Source organism: Choloepus didactylus, chromosome 6 (genome assembly GCF_015220235.1).
Source record: "Choloepus didactylus isolate mChoDid1 chromosome 6, mChoDid1.pri, whole genome shotgun sequence".
Taxonomy (NCBI): Eukaryota; Metazoa; Chordata; class Mammalia; order Pilosa; family Megalonychidae; genus Choloepus; species Choloepus didactylus.
Window position 1 is genome coordinate 57,066,205 of NC_051312.1, and position 12,096 is coordinate 57,078,300.

Sequence of the window (12,096 nt, forward strand, 5' to 3'; positions counted from 1 at the left end):
TTTCTTGTTTTCCTATGAAGAACTGAGTCTTTAGCCATCTAGAATTTTCATTTAACATTCACCAGCCAGCATCCTTTCTGTTTATTCCTCTTTGGGAGTGAATAGCACAGTGGTTAAATCATAGGCTTTGGAGTGAGAATGACTGGTTTGAACATGTGATTTTCTTTGTGTCTCAGCTTACCTATAAACTACATATGTTATTGTTGTTATTATTATTATTATATTGAGACTAGGTCATTTCTTTTTGTAAGAATTCAACAAGTTAATACATGCAAAGCATTTTATAACTATGATTATAAGACAAAAGTTTTCCATTCAAGAAATGATTTTTAATGAAAAATTTTATTGAGATAGTAGTAGAATCACATGCATTTGTGAGAAATTATACAGAGAAGGGTCGCCTGTGGCTGTCCTTGGTTTGTGCGGCCAGAGGCAGTTACCGCAGTGATTCTAGCGGTATCACTTAAGCTTGGTGTGCCTGAAGACAACCTGAAGAGTTAAGGAAATTGCTAAGAAGAGCGCCCCCGTGAGCTCCAGGGAAAAGCCTGAATGCTGAGGGCAAGTTTCAGTCCAAGGGTTTTTGGTTTACCAAGAAGAAGGTAAACGTCATGGATCAAAACAACAGACTGCCCTTATGCTGGGGCGCCATGACTCCTGGAATCCCTGTCTTTAGTCCAGTGATGCCTGATAGCAGAGAACCGCCTCCACAGCCTGTTCAGAGCACCAAGAGTCTATTTTGGAAAAGCAGCAAAGGCACCTGCAGCAGGAGCAACAACAAGCCCAGGCAGCAGCAGTTCATCAATCTACATCTCAGCCAGAGACACAGAGCCGCTGGCGGAACGCCACAGCGCCCCCATTCACACTCTTAAATTGCACCTTCACCAGACACCATTCCCCTGCATCTTTCCTCCATGCTGCCCATGACTCCCATTATTCCTCCCACCCCTGCATCTGAGAGCTCTGGAATTGCACCACGATTGCAAAACATTGTATCCACCGTCAATCTCGGGTGTAAACTTGACCTAAAGACCATTGCTTTCGTGCCCGAAATTCTTAATATAATCCCAAGCTGTTTGCGGCTGTCATCATGAGAATATGAGAGTCACACTACACCGATATTCAGTTCTGGAAAAATGGTGTGCACGGGAGCTAAAACTGAAGGACAGTCCAGACTAGCAACAAGAAAATATACCCGAGTTGTACAGAAATTGGGTTTTCCAGCTAAATTCTTGGATTCCAAAATTCAGAATGTTGTGGGGAGCTGTGATGTGAAATTTCCTATAAGATATAAAGACCTGGTTGCTTATCCACAAACAGTTTAGTAGTTATGAATCAGAGTTATTTCCTGGTTTAATCTACAGAACAATCAAGTGCAGAATTGTTCTACTTATTTTTGTCTCTGGAAAAGTTGCATTAACAGGTGCTAAATTCAGAGCAGAAACTTGTGACGCATTTAAGCAGATCTACCCTATTCTAAAAGGATTCAGGAAGACAACCTAATGCCATTTAGATCCTCCTGCCTCCCTAACCCCTTGTTTTTTTTTAACCAGATCAGTTTTGGTACAGTTAAATAGTGTTATTGTGAATGGGTCAGCAGTTTTTGAGAAGATGGATTTCAGTTGCAAATTGCAGTACGAGGTGATGTTTTCTGGAGCATATCCCATTTAGAGATACTAGGAAAGGGTATTATTTTTGTACAGAGTACTCCTGCTCAGCTTTACTGTGAGTTAGTCCTATTTTACTGTTGTTTGGGCAGTGCTGTCAATTTACTTATATTTAGATTTTAAACACTCAATGCTGTTGACAAGCTTGTTTCTAAGAGACAAAACTTTTAAGTGTTAACACCACCTCTACAAGTGATTGGACTTTTATCTCGTTTAAATTTCCCCCATAAACCACCATTTTAATATTTCTACCACAAAACTAAAAATCTTCTTTTAAAAGTTTTGTTTTTGAATTTGTAACTTCCAGGGGTTATTTTTGTGGCAGGCACATTCTGCCTTTCTTGTGTTGCAGGACAGAGTAGACATATTAATGAAAATGAATGGCTGTACATATGTTTCTTTCTACAGAGTACTCTGCACAATAAGTGATGTTTACAAAAGTAAAAAAAAAACAAATAATACAGAGATATCCCTTGCACACTGTCCAATTTCTCCCCATGGTAACATTTTTGCAAAATAAAATTAATATCATAACCAGCAAATTGACATCTATATAATCCACCAATTTCACTCATATTTCTCCAGTTTTATGTCTATTTTGTGGGTATATTTTTGCATGTACATGTGTATATTTAGTTCTATACAATTTTTTCAACTGTGTAGGCTCTTAAATATACCCACACAGTCCAAATACCAAGCAGTTCCAACATTAAAAGAATCCCCTATATTTCCCTTTATAGTCACACACAAATCCCTCCAGCTCCCTATTCTCCAGCCCTAACCACTGGAAACCACTAATCTGTTGTCTATATCTAAAAGGTTGTCATTTCAAAAATATTATATAGATTGGATCATATAGCATGTTATCTTTGAAGACTGGCCTTTTTCATTCATTAAAATTCCCTGGAGATCAAGTTTTTTGTATGTATTAATAGTTGGTTATTTTTATTTCTAAGTAGTATTCCTTGGTATGTATATACCACATTTTGCTTACCCAGTTACCTGGAGAGGAACATTTGGGTTGATTCCAGTTTTTTGCTATTACAGATAAACTACTATGAACATTTATGTACAGGTTTTTGCATGAACAGTTTTCATTTCCATAGGATAAATGTCCAAGAATGCAATTTCTGGGTTGTATGGTAATTGCATGTTGAGTTTTATAAGAAATTGCCAAATTATTTTCTAGAGTGGCTGTATCATTTTACATTCCCACTAGCAATTTATAAGGGATCCAGTTTCTCTATAGTCTTGCCAATATTTGGAGTTGTTACTATTGTTTGATATGGCCATTACGATAATTATCTCATTGTGGTTTTAATTTGAAATTGCCTGATGGCTAATAATGTTTAACATCTTTTCATGTGCTATTTGCCATCATATATCTTTTTTGGTGAAATGTTTCTTCATGACTTTTGCTCATTTTCTAATTGGATTGTTTGCTGTTATACAGTTGATTTTTGTGGGTTTATATAGTCTAGATACGAACCAGATGTGTGACTTGCAAATATTTTCTCCTTATCTGTAAATTGTCTCTTCTTCCTCTTCATATGGGCTATCACAGAGCCAACATTTAATTTTGATGAGGTCCAGTTAATCAATATTTTCATTTTGTGGACTGTTCTTTGATTAGCCTTAGGCACCAAAATTTTTCTCCTAGAATTTTTGTAGTTCTATGATCTATTTTGAGTTAATTTTTGTAGATGTGAGGTTAGGTTGAGGCTGATTTTCCTTCCTATGGATGTTCAATTGTTCCAGCAGCATTTATTGAAAAGGCTATCCTTCCTCCATTAAATTGCTTTTAAACCTTTTCCCAAAATATGTTGACCATATTTGTGTGTATGTATTTCTAGTTTCTCTGTTATGTTCCCTTGATCTATGAGTCTCTTTCTCTGTCAATACCACACTCTCTCAATTACTGTAATTATATAGTAAGCCTTAATATCAGAGTGCTTTCTCCCAAGATTATTTTCACTATTTGAAAGTTTGTGTCTTTTCATATAAATTTTAAAATATGCTTATGATGTCTAACAAAAGCTTTGTGATTTTGACAGGAATTCCACAGAACTTATAGATCAGTTGGAGATAACTGACACATTCATTATGCTGAGTCTTCCTATCCAATAAAATTGTAGGTCCATTTACTTAGGTCTTCATTTCTTTCATCTGCATTTTGTAATTCTGAGCATACATAGGCTATACATCTTTTCTTAATACTTAAATATTTCATTTTATTTGGGGTGCTCATAAAGGATACTGTTTTAATTTCAGTTTAATATTAATTGTTACTATTTAGAAATATGATTGAGTTTTTGTATTGACCTCATATTCTGTGACTTTGCTGAACTCAATTATTAGTTTGGGGAGGTTTTTAAAATAAATTTCTTGAGGTTTTCTGTGTAGACAATCATATTATCTTTAAATAGGGAGAGTTTAAATCTTCTTTTCCAACTTATGTGACTTGTGTTTTTCTTTTGTTTACATTATTGCACTGGCTAAATTTCTAGTACAATGTTGACTAAGACTGATGAAAGTAGACATCCTCTCCTTGTTCATGATCTTAGGATGAAAGGATTCAATCTTTCACCATTAAATATGATGTTGGCTGTAGGATTTTTGAAGCTGCTCATTATCATATTGAAGTAATTCCCTTCTATTCCTAAATTGCTGACAATTTTTATCATGAAAGTGTTATGCATTTAGAAAATGCTTTTTTCTGCATCAATTCATACATTTTTTTCTTTTTAACTTATTGATATGGTGGAGTGTAGAGACTGATGTTCAAATGTTGAAACAACCTTGCATACCTGTAATAAACCCAACTTGGTTGTGGCATACAATTCTTTTGGTACATTGCTGGATTCAAGAGCTAACATTTTGTTGAGGATCTTTGTATCTAGGTTCATAAAAGCTATTGGTCTATAGCTTTCCTGTTTCTCTTTATTTTTGTACTATGTTTATCTGGTTTTGGTATCTGGATAATAATGTCCTCATTACATGAATTGGGATGTCTTCCTTCTCTTCTATATCTGGAAAAGATTGTAAGAATTGGTATTCTTTTTATAATTTGGCAGAATTATCCAGTGGAAATACCTGAACTTGGATACTTCTTTTCTTGGAACTTTTAAATTATAAATTTAATTTATTTAATCGGTACAAGGCTATATTCATCTTGTCTATTTCATCTTGGTTGAGTTGTGGTATTTGGAGCTTTTTGAGTAACTGGTCCATTTCTCGTAAGTTGTCAAACTTGTGAGACTATAATTGTAATGCCCCTTTATCATATTTTCAGTGGCTGAGGAATCTGTAGTGACACTTCCTCTTTGATTCCTGATACAAATGATTCATGTATTATCTCTTTTTTAATTGTCAATCTTATGAGAGTTTATCAATCCTGTTGATTTTTTTCAAACCACCTGTTTGTTTCATAGATTACACTATTTTTTTCTATTTTCAATTTCATTGTCATCTGCTGTCATCTTTATTATTTCTTTCTTTCTGCTTGCCTTAGAGTTATTTTATCTTCTTCTTCTAGTTTCTTCAGGTAGGAATGTTGATTATCAGTTAGCAATCTTTCCTTGTTTCTAATTTAAACATTTATTGCAAAAAAAATTTCTCTCCCATCACTGTTTTAGCTCCTTCTCACATATTTTGATATATTGTACTTTGGTTTTCATTCAGTTCTATGTAGCTTTTAATTCCCTTTGAAACTACTTCTTTGACCCATAGATTCTTTAAAATTGTGCTATTTAATTTCCACATGTTTAGAGATTTTCTTGTTGTCTTTCTATTATTGAATTCTAGTGTGACACCATTAGATTCAGAGAAAAACATTAGGTTCATGAATGTTGTTGAATGTTTCATGAGTGTTTGAAAAATTATTCTGCTGTTGTTGTATAGAGTGTTTTATATATGTCAATTAGATACTGTTGGCTGATTGTCTTGTTCAGCTCTTCCATATATTTGTTGATTCTTTATCTAGTAGTTCTTTTAGTTTCTAAGTGGGGAAAAGATGCTTTTATAGAATATAAGGTAGAAAGCAACCAACCCATTAGTAAAGTTAAAATATAATATTAATTACTGATATTTACATTTGTAATTGAAAAGTGAATTTTAATGGGGTATTTTGAAAGCATATATAGATATCTCTGAGGTGAAGCCATCAGAATAATGTAGGTGTGGGAGAAGAGAGAAAGAATAATTGTAGTTTTATTCATACAGATGGGCTAAAATGGGCTGAGAAAGAGTCCCTTTGAAAATTTAGACTATAGGAAAAAGATTTTAGAAACTGAAAAAGACATATGCAAGATCCATTCCCTTTGAGTTGAATCACATTTTCAACTTAAAAGTTCAAAAACTTATATTTTTTGGATGGGGAAAAAAATGTCTTGCTGGTGACAGTGTAGACAATTAGACTTTGAATACTAGAATTTTGGAATACTGATGCATTTGAGAATGAGGTTCATAACGATGTTTATTTTGTTATTTATTTTCCAAAACTTTTTTTTATATATTTGACGTTTTTGGTAGAAATTTATGCTTTTAGAGAAAATAGTCAATGTATATTTGAAAAGCTAACTGCAATTCTATATGATACAATTGCTTTAAATGTGCAAATCAATATTATTCAGCCTACTTTCTGTGAATAGCTTAAAAATGCAGATATTATTTTCCTTTGCCTGCCTCCACAGAGATGTGCCAAATGACTCTTTCACAAGATCAATGCTACAAATACCATCCGTCACAAAAGAAGGATAATTTTTCACAGTCCAATAGAATCAAGAGGCCAGAGGGATTTATTACAGGATGGCTTGACTTTATACTTCTTACTTCTGCTTCTGTGAATTACAGTTTCTCTTGGCCCAAAGATGAGAGTTAATGGACTATTCATGTATGACTGTAGCTTTGAAGACTATTTCCTCACAAATATTGACAACATTCACATAACCACTTTTATTTCATCTTATTTATGGTTTCTGTGAATTTTGCAGGACTACTCAACAGTAGTACTGAGTTCCTATCTCACCTTTGCTCATGTTTTCCCCACACTTGGAATGCTTTCCCCCGTCTATATTTAATCAATTCTATCAGTGGTTCAAGGTTTTATTAAAGCTTCATTTCTCCCATGAAGTTTTCTCTTACTGCCTTAAGATGAAATAGTACCTACTTCCTCTCTACAGCATTCATTGTCTGCAACATTTATTTAACCTTGAAGACTCCCTGCGTGGGGAAAAAAAAGGTCACATTTTGGTATTATATGTGCAAGTAGGCATGTTGGATTCTCCAAAATGAGATTGTCAGCTCTTCCAAGATAAATCGTTGTTCCAGTTTTTGTATGTATGTACAGGGAACTAATGCTTTAGAAACTAAGATTCAGATTCCAGAGGCACATTTACTGTGTAGTTAATGATATTTAAACCTCATATATGGTTTCTTGCTTAGCCCCTTTAAAAGTCTTCGAGGATTTTCCTGGGACATGGGGAAGGAAGCTGTTATGTCAATGATGGATAGAGCCTAGAGCAGTCCTCCAGCATGGAGTTAACCTCTCATCCCTGGTGGTGGACTTGTGCCTGCAGGAGAGGGCATTTATTGGCTAACATTGCCTTCATCTCTCTCCTTGGCTCAACCTCAGCCTGTCCTTTGTGACGTCATTGGACATTTGAACCCTATTGTCTGACCTCCAAAAGGACTGAATAAGTACCTTCTCCACATACTGTGACCCATGCTTAATGGACACTTTGTCTACCCCCAAATATCTGTTCAGGGATGGAGAAGAGAGGTTTAGTGACAAACTTAGTGAGCTGAATGGGGGACATACAAAATGAGATTAAACAGTGCAGTTATCTGAGAGCATCCCCCAGGCAAGAAACACCAGCTGAATAGGAATCCACAAAGGAAGTTATAGTCATAGCAGTGCTAATAAGGAAATGTAGACATGAAAACAATAACAACAAACATTTTCTTAATTAAAAAAATAATTTGATAATATGGTGAAGGTAAATGCAATCATCTTTCTTTTATCTCCAAAGAATATTATAAAATTCTCATTTTATGAAGTGGTCAAATAGTATTAAGTGAAAAATGTAAAAATAAAAATATTTTATAAATTTTTCAAACCATTAATATAATTAGTAGCATATTATTTCTATAAAGATTGTGTGATGTTTGTGGTATTTGCAGATATTTAAATTTTTTATTTACTGTAATTTCAATTATCTAAGAATTCTAATCAGTTTTTCCTTTTGTGACTCACTTTTTATTTTGGTTGAACCACAGTGACCACAACTTCTGGATTTGCCCTTGCCAGGACCTCAGGCTGATGGAGCACTACACTTTGATGTCTAGGGACACCCTGTGAATTCATCAATATGAATTCATCATAGGCCCCCAGTGCCAGATCATTTCTTCCTCTATGTTTCTTATCTCACTGAATGTTTCCATTAGTCACTGTCTTGACCCTCAGGACTCAGATTAGAGGTCCTCCCTTCCAAGGATAATCTGCTGAACATCCCACTCCTGAGCTGAGAGAATTCATTCTCTTTTAAGCTCTCTTCACAGAGCACTCATCACCTTAAATTTTTTTCATCTGTTTATTTGTTCATCTTATTCACTAGACTGTTAACTGTTTTAGTCAAGGGACTAAACTAGGGCTTTTCTCTTTTATGACCATATTACTGATCACAAGATCTGACTTAAAGTTAGCGTCAAGATATAATTATGGCATGGATGATTAAAGTCTTCTCTGAACTCTTATAAAATTCATTGTATTTAAGGGTGCCTGAAAATTTAAATATGGCAAGTGGCATTTATTAATCTAAAATTATTATGACTTTGAACAAACTCCATTTGTTTAGGTGCAGGTCAGTGAAGAAACTATTTATTATACATCTGTATATCTCTCAGAAGATTGAATTTGTTGCTTTGCAACAAATGTTCACTGATGTAAATTAAGATGTGCATTTAGATGATTTTGGTTTCTTATGTGTAGGAGTACTTTATGTTTCTTTGTGGTTCTGAATGCAGGAATGACTCAACAATTCTAACATTTAGAACATATGAGAAAACGTTAATTAGTAGAGACTCTTGGAAACTTTAAAATAAAAGTGTAGATACAGGTTGTTCTAATTTTAGCAATCCCTTTGCAGAGACCAACCAAATATCAATGAACTTACAGTATGTTCAGTTTGCAAGTAAATTCCAAGGATTTCTCAAGGCAATATTGTAACAATAACAAAATATATATATAGGCCACTTCAATTTGTATGCTGTTTTTTTTCTTTTTTTTTTTTTTGGTTGCCCAAACTCCCTTGTTTGTCAGTCCACCGGTTCCATTTGGTGGACTGTGCCTCTAGCTTTCTTCTAGTGCCCCCTGGGACCCAATTCCTTCATTCTGGTACTTCACTTGTGGGCCTGCAGGTTAAGCACCTGCCCTCCCTTCCCTATCATTAAAATATGCCTGTGCTCCTATAGTATTCCCTCAAGACTGGGAAACACAAAGTATGCTGAGGATTATTTTAATTTTAAAAAAGTCAGTGCCATAAAAGAAGAAATGAAGAAAGAGTACTAACGAAATTTTAGGAAATGGGAAAGGTAAATGATGAGGAAAAATTATGGGAAAAGAGATGCTTTAAAGAATTTTCACTCTTTCAGTAATTGCAACCCAAAGTTATCCAGTACTCACTATAATCCAGCATTGTTCTATGTACTTCATGTGTATCTGCACTTAAGTCTAACAACAACCTGTGAGGTAAGACATTGCTATTATACTCATTTTATAGTTGGGGAACCTGATGCATAAAAGGTTGAAGAAACATGTCCAAGGTTACAAAGCTGGTGATTGGCAGAGCTGAATCAACCCTAGGTAATCTGGTTTTACCTATTTTTTTTTTCCTTCACAGGTGAAACTTTTACCTTCTCAAATGAATAGGTATAATTTTATATTTCACCTTTTCCCATTTAGCTACTCATTTAATGTGTCACCTAGGGCCTGTATCATAATATAGTTAGTTATTCTCTCATATTAACATTTCACTTGTTCCTAACTTTCCACAATTATATATAATCCTACAATAACTATTTCAATTCACATGCTGCATTACTTTGGATATATTATGTCCCACCAAAAGCTATGTTCTGTGATGCAGTCTTGTGGGAGCAGATGTATTAATGTTGATTAAGTTGGAACCCTTTGGTTCAGTGTTTCCACGGAGATGTGACTCAAGCAACTGTGAGTGAGAACTTTCATTGGATTATTTCCATGGAAGTGTTGCCCCACCCATTCAGCATGGGTCTTAATTGGATCAGTGGAGTACTTTAAAAAGAGCCACACAGGCCCAGATGCCTGCTGCAGATGAGAGAGAATTTGAAGACAGGAGTTGAAAGCAGACTTTTGTCCCGGAGGAGCTAAGGGAGAATAAACACCCCAAAAGCAACTGAGAGTGACATTTTGAAGAGCAACTGCAGCTAAGAGAGGACAAAACTCCCCAAGAGCAACATTTTGGAGAATGCCGTTTTGAAACACAACCAGAGAGCAAGCAGACACCAGCCACATGCCTTCCCAGCTAACAGAGTTTTTCCGGATGCCAATGGCCTTTCTCCAGCAAAGGTACCCTTCTGTTGATGCCTTATCTTGAACACTTTAGGGCCTTAAGACTGTAACTTTGCAACTAAATAAACCCCTTTATAAAAGCCAATTCACTTCTGGTATTTTGCAAAATGGCAGCATTAGCAAACCAGAACACATCTTTTTTCTTCCTGGATACAAATATATATTTCTTTTCTTTACCCTTTACTAGGAAACTAATGTTCACAAGAAAAGTTTCTTCAATATTATCATCAGTCTTTCTTACAAATTGAAATATTTTGCACTGATATTAGATTTAGCAATATAAATACAGTTAATATAATTTGAAAGGCTCTTGGTGCCACAAAATGGTAATTATTAATTTTCTTTATTCTCACCATGAAATACCACTGATGGTATTTCTTTTTTCCTTTTAACAGAGCCTATTGATGGCCATGTCATCTTTTCCCAGGTTTTGTTTTCTAATTTATTATTACAATTTTTCCATTGCATTATCTTTTTCTTAGCTTTTGTGTCTTTCTTATTAAGACCATCTACAGTCTGGTAATGAACAGTTTCACTTTTAAAAGGTGCTGGATGAGCAAGAGCTTATAAACAGTTCTTTGAAAGTGTCAAACAAGGAATGGATCAGGTTTTGTTAATCTTTAGTTGACTCATTTTTTGATCCATGGGACAATGGCCTTGTGACTGTGTCCTAGATGTTCTTCAAGGTTACCTACAGAACATTTTGCCAAGATAATCATACCTTTGGGTTTTGGGACTTGCATTTCCTTTCAGAATGTTGGGAGCTTGTTCTCAGCTACTAAAATTAGAAACATCAAATTTTGATTTTCTTTGCCTACCATGAATTAATTATAGTAAAACCAGGTACTGGCTTTTCTTTGCAGCACATTATCTTACACTAGAACAAAGCAACATCATGTATCATGTATATGGTACATACACACACACACATACACACACCCTGGGATGTGTCTCTGACCTTTATTTGTCCTAGAAGGTGATTTATTTACTTTTTAAAAAATATTTTTTTGCAGTGGAATAACAACAACAACAAAGCAACAAACAAAACCAGTAGTTTTTCATAAATATACCAGATGTTATGGTATAATTTATGGGAGAAGTCATGCCTTCCTTTTAATTTCCATTCCTTCTGTCCCAAAATGTGCTCTGTTTATTCTACTCTTGATCAATGTATCACTGTTTCAACTCACTTCATATGATCTGGAAGGATAGGTCTTTAATGGCCTTGCAGTGCAAAGTTTGTAAAGTCAGAGTAGTAGTAGCAGAGGGTTGAAAACCTACTCAGGAGGTAAAATTGAAAAAACAAAACAAAAAAAAAAAAAACAACAGATTGATTGGCTAGGATTGGGGCCAGGTAAATGATGGGAAAGTGTGAAAAATGACTCCCAGTTTACAGGATGAGCCATTTTCCTTTATCTGGGTGGATACCTGTCTTCTCCTAAATGGACTGGAAGCTCCTTTTGCACACAGATCACAGCACAGATTTGTTTCATCCCTCAAAGCCCTCTGCTTATAATTGGAACTCAGTAAATATTTGATCAGTGAATAAATGTGTAAAGAAGAGAATGTGATTTGGGGGGCTGTGGTAGGCAGAATGGTGCTCCCCACTCCACCAAGAAGTCCATATCCTAATCCTTGGAACATTTGAATGCTACCTCACAAACCAGAAAGGACTCTGTAGATGTGATTAAATTAAGGCTCTTGAGATGGGAGAATATCCTGGATTATCCAGGTTGGCTCAGTGAAATCACAAGGCTCCTTGAAAGTTGGAGAGGAAAGCAGGAGAAGCAGAGGGAGATCTGAATAGGGATGAAGAGGTGGTCA

The 12,096-nt window shown here is 35.2% G+C and overlaps 1 pseudogene; it reads left to right on the plus strand.

Annotated features, from left to right (window-relative positions):
- Window positions 1-647: 647 nt before the first annotated feature.
- Window positions 648-1,500, plus strand: LOC119537851 (annotated as a pseudogene).
- The last annotated feature ends 10,596 nt before the right edge of the window (window positions 1,501-12,096 follow it).